The sequence below is a fragment of the Eurytemora carolleeae genome, unplaced genomic scaffold (genome assembly GCF_000591075.1).
Source record: "Eurytemora carolleeae unplaced genomic scaffold, Eaff_2.0 scaffold1339, whole genome shotgun sequence".
NCBI lineage: Eukaryota > Metazoa > Arthropoda > Copepoda > Calanoida > Temoridae > Eurytemora > Eurytemora carolleeae.
In genome coordinates this window covers 85,105-91,372 of record NW_019397227.1, presented here as the reverse complement: position 1 = coordinate 91,372, position 6,268 = coordinate 85,105, and positions in this window count along the sequence as shown.

Genomic DNA, 6,268 nt, shown 5'->3' with positions numbered 1-6,268 from the left:
TGTAGTTTTTCTTACAAAATTTCTCAAAAAGACTTGGTCTGAGGCTGTTGAAATTTTCTTACTTCTCCTAAATCTCCATAGCCCTCCCTTTAGGGCTAAAACTGGGATTTTATACTAACTGCCTGAGTCCTCAGCCACACTGCCTCAATGACTACTTTTTCCTCTAACACATTAAATCTTTGTTTTGACCCACTTTAATTGTCAGATTTTGATAATTTTTAGCTTTTTGGAAAGCCTATGACATAAAAGGGAACGGATTAAAGAAATGTTTGCAAATTATTTGCATACAACCTGTCAAAAGAAATTTTTACATTTTAGTTCTTCCTAATTACACATCTGGTTATTTAGTATTTTACAAAAATGTTTGCATATTTGAAACGACATGGTCAAGGGCTTTTCAATAATGTATTTTCTATTCTTTTTTGGAAAATTTTTCTTGCAAACATTTTTATTATTTAACTATTTAACTATATAACATAGGATTTAGAGGGGAGGGGGTAAAATTGACCCCCTCCCCCAGCGTATCCTGGTTTTCAAGAACCCCAGCAGGGATAGGGTTAACTTTGGGATCGTGATATTTTTTAAGAGTTTCAGATCATATTTACAGTCTCATCCTTTCTAGGTAGCCCTGTACATCTTAAAACTAGAACTTAATATAGAATAAATTAACAAATGGATTAATAATGAATTGAATTTTATTTAAAAAATAGATGATCGTTATCAATAATTCATATATGTAGCGCTGCAAGTTATGATTTTTAAAGTAAAGGGTAGCATATAAGGCTCAGAAGCCTAAGCAGAAAAAAAACATTAGACAACATTAAAAAAAATATCAAAAGTAAAAAAATGTAATAATTTATTTCAGAGATGAGATTTTAAAAGCTTAAACCCGAGTAAAACCCAGACTCGAGCTTGGATAGAACCCAAGACAGGACTGGTTCTGATTTGATTCTGTTTATAGAATGCTTTCTCTCTGTAGCAGACAGATTGCCGACAGATCAGCTGCAGAAAAGGTGATGTAAAATTTAGAAAATTCAAACTATACTTAGATACATTTTTTTCATTGTATGTTTATTTCATACCTGTGATAAAATTTGACACTACAAATAATTCCCGAGATTTTGAATATACAAATATAATAGTTTTTTTATGAAATTTACGATCATCTGCTGTTGAAGACTTGAGCTTTAAAGAGCAAAAAACCCAAGGTGGTTGGTTTTTTGCTAAACTCAAGGTTATCCAAAACTCAAGTCTTGACTTGAGCTTTTCTGGGGTCTAAGTAGACGCTCAGGCCATTCATTAGCAGAATTTTGCCCAGTCCCAATAGCAACTACCCAGATTAGTATCAGAATTCTCTGAAAAATTGACGCTCTATTTCCGTAAACACAGGTATCTATTGACAAAAAAAGCTTTTGGCATAGCTCACAACCTTATCATCTAATAACACTAATAAAACTGGTAATACGAAAGTGTATATTCTGACAACACTAGACAACAGCCTGATAGAGCTATCACTACTATCCTTATCATACCGCATGAGTATTTTAACTAGAACCATAATTCCAAATAAGCTCATGACAAAGGTAACAGTTGAAGATCTTAGAAGGAAGTCCTTCATTGGTTTATAAACCAATTTCCACTGAACTTCAGAGCGAGGCTTCAGTGGCTTAGAGTCTTTCTCATCCCTTGAATTGAGTAATCTTAATGGTGGAAGAGAATGTCTGCGCCTAACTTTTTTTAGACTATTTCGAAGCTCATCTTGCCGTTGGTTAGCGGGAAGGACCACGCTTTGATTCCAGCCTATAGAGGTTTCTGAATCTTGCAGTTTAATGAATTTTGGAATGCTTGACATTTCATACAAGAAAGTTGCCCTTTCATGGGAATCAAGGGTTTTAACCACATTTAATTTTGGTTTCAGAGGAGTAATGCACTTCTTTACTTTATTCTTTTGAATGTCTGATTGTTTTATGAGGGACTGTCCTTGTACAGGTGAAGAAGACTCACTTTCAACAACAAAGAAAGGATGTTTTGAAGCTACCAGGTTTTTTTCATCCTCAACAGCTCTCAAACTTTTCCAAGCCAATGATTCATCACTTACCATTGAAAGGGTGTGCTGCCTTTCATTATTGCCAAGTGCTTCTGAATTATGTGATTCAGATGGTTTAACAGTTCCCATTTCTGTGCTTGTATGATAAGCAGGTAAGTGAGCCCTTTCCCTCTCTTTTATCCCAACATCTCTAAATTTGGTAAAGCAGATAGTCTTGTAGACGATGATCCTGCATGTAGATCTTCATTCCTGAATACTTTAGAAAAGTTGTTAGTTAATGGTTTGTGACTGTTGGGTAGAGTCAGGATTTGTCCGGATGAATTTGATCTTTTCAGATTGGTTATTTTTTGTTGATTTGGTCTGCTCTTCTTGTCACTCTGCGTCTTCGGAGTTGGGGAAGTTTTTTTAATTTTTCTAAATATTCTAACAAAATAAATGGCAATTTTGATACCCTCAAGCAAAGCTGACAGAAAAATCATGGCTCCTATTATTTTGATCTCAGTACATTCTGAATCCGTAGGCATGACATAAGAAGGTTGTCTTTGGAATTCTACAGAAGAAGTAGTATTAGATAAGGAATGATTGGGCATTTGATAAGTAATGCTGAATTCTTTTCTAAAGTAAGAAACAGTAGGAGTCTCATAATTGTTAGAGTGAATCAGGAGGCATCTTATATGATTGATTAAGAAATCTGAGACAACTACAGACGTGATAAACACTGCTGAAAGTCGTAGATATAGCTTCTGGTTGATACCTTGATAGAAACCAGGACTAGCAATAAGAACAAGACGAGCTCCAGACATTGTCAACAGTGAAGCACATACACAGCATCCTATTGGTCTGTTATTTAGCACATAGTTGGCGATTTCCAGATTTCCCGAGTAGAATGAGTTCAAACCTGTATGTGCCAAGTTGGTAACTATTCTGATAACTGCAAAGTGGATTATTGATAACTCATCCGTGAATAAGAACTGAATTCCAAGCCCCCCAAGTAAAGTTTTCTGAGTTTGGCTGCCAAGAAAAGCTTGGAAAGTAACACAAGCAGTGAAGGATAGGATGGAGCTAAACATGTCTACAGTAAATGTATACATGTTAGGGTTTACATATACAAACAGTATCAAACAACAGTACACTACTGAAAAAGTGTAGATACACAGTTTTAACAATTTCATCCTGGTGATGGTTGCTTGTTATCAAAAACTGTTTTTGTTAAGACCAAGTTCTGGCGTTACATTGTATATTTTAGTTCTTTCAACTATAACTAGTTATCTAGTTTATTCTTTTTCTGTTAAACATTTACTGCCACCTTAATGAATAAGAGAGCAGAGATAATTAGTTGGTTGTGAAAATTGATTATTTTTTCCCTGTTATAATTATATACTTTGGTTGCTGGGTAACAAGGAGACAAAGAGGCCAACAAACAACTCTATTTCTCTAAAAACCAGTTTCCAGTTTTTTCCGGTTCAATTTGGACTTGTGCATACTGAATAGGCCATATGAAACCTTTTCTGAAGCTGTTAACGACAGCATGTATCCTAACTGATTTTCAAATAAACCGACCCTCTTAGATTTTGATTAAGGTTTATAGGACGATTATTCAATATGGAATTGATCTCGAATAATCGTCTTTAGGTCACACCCAGCTCTGTAAAGCAACTAGGAGGTAGATTTTACAATTCTTAACAGCTTTATGGGTCCAAATTGATCCCAAGAAATGGCTAATTATAAGGACTCAATTAACCTCCCAGGAAAGAACCTGTAAAATCTTTCCCTGGGATGTTTAGAAAGATGAAAATTTCCCTGCATGATACATGAAGGACTGCATTTTAATTATTTTTTTCTTCAATTTTGTGTCAAATGATCAGTGTTTAAAAGCAGGGCGAGAGGTAATAACTGGTGGTGAAAGGGCCATGTTTTGTTAGTCTAGGTTAGACCACCCTGGACTAGAAATAGTATGTGTTTTCTAAGTCTAGATTAGGACACCCTGGACTATAAATAGTATGTGTTTTGTAAGTCCAGGTTGGGACATCCTGGATTATAAATAGTATGTGTTTTCTAAGTCTAGGTTAGGACACCCTGGACTATAAATAGTATGTGTTTTGTGAATCTAGGTTAGGACACCCTGGACTATAAATAGTATGCGTTTTGTAAGTCTAGGTTAGGACACCCTGGACTATGAATAGTATGTGTTTTGTAAGTCTAGTTTTGGACACCCTGGACTATAAATAGTATGTGTTTTGTATGTCTAGGTAGGACACCCTGGACTATAAATAGTATGTGTTTTGTAGGTCTAGGTAGGACACCCTGGACTATAAATAGTATGTGTTTTGTAGGTCTAGGTAGGACACCCTGGACTATAAATAGTATGTGTTTTGGAAAACTTGGCAGGATAATATTAAGTACGTAAAAAGTGAAAGAATGTATTTAATATCTAGAATATCTATTATATCCAAAATATCTATAATATCAAGAATATCTATAATATCCAAAATATCTACAATAACTAACATCTAGAACATCTATAATATCCAAAATATCTACAATAACTAACATCTAGAACATCAATAATATCCAGAATATCTATAATAACTAACATCTAGAACATCTATAATATCCAGAATAGCTGTAATAACTAACATCTAGAACATCTATTATATCCAAAATATCTATAATATCCAGAATATCTATAATAACTAACATCTAGAACATCTATAATATCCAGAATATCTATAATAACTAACATCTAGAACATCTATAATATCCAGAATATCTATAATAACTAACATCTAGAACATCAATAATATCCAGAATATCTATAATAACTAACATCTAGAACATCTATAATATCCAGAATATCTGTAATAACTAACATCTAGAACATCTATTATATCCAAAATATCTATATTATCAAGAATATCTATAATATCAAGAATATCTATAATATCAAGAATATCTATAATATCAAGAACATCTATAATATCCAAAATATCTACAATAACTAACATCTAGAATATCTATAATATCCAGAATATCTATAATAACTAACATCTAGAACATCTATAATATCCAGAATATTTATAATAACTAACATCTAGAACATCAATAATATCCAGAATATCTATAATAACTAACATCTAGAATATCTAGAATATCCAGAATATCTATAATAACTAACATCTAGAATATATAGAATATCTAACATTTAGAATATAGAATGTATAGAATATAGAATATATAGAATATCTATAATATCCAGAATATCTGTCAATACTAACATCTAGAATATCTAGAATATCCAGAATATCTATAATAACTAACATCAAGAATATTTAGAATATCCAGAATATCTAGAATATCTAGAACAACTAGAATATATAGAATATCTAGAATAACTAGAATATATAGAATATCTATAATATCCAGAATATCTATAATATCTAACATCTAGAATATTTAGAATATCCAGAATATCTAGAATATCTAGAATATCTAGAGTATATAGAATATCTATAACATTAAGAATATCTTAAGTATCTAGAATATCCATAATATCTAAAATATCCAGAATATCAAAATATCTAGAAATCTAGAATATCTAGAACATTAAGAATATCTAAAACATCTAGAATATCCAGAATATTTAGAATATCAAGAAATCTAGAATATCTAGAATATCTAGAAATCTAGAATATCTAGAAATCTAGAATATCTAGAAATCTAGAATGTCTAGAAATCTAGAATACCTAGAATATTCAGAATATCTAGATATCTAGAATATCTAGAATATCTAAAATATATCTAGAATATCTAGAATGTCTAAAATATCTAGAATATTTAGATTATATCTAGAATATCTAGAATGTCTAAAATATCTAGAAAATTAAGAATAACAAGAATATCTAGAATACTTAGAATATCTAGAATACTTAGAATATCTAGAATACTTAGAATATCTAGAATACTTAGAATATCTAGAACAATAAGAACATTTAGAACATTAAGAATATCTAGAACATTAAGAATATCTAGAACATTAAGAATATCTAGAACATTAAGGATAGTTAGAACATTAAGAATATCTAGAACATAAGGAATATCTAGAACATTAAGAATATCTAGAACATTAAGAATATCTAAAACATTAAGGATATCTAGGATATCTAGAACATCTAGAATATTTAGAATATCTAGAATATCTAGAATATCTAGAACATTAAGAAT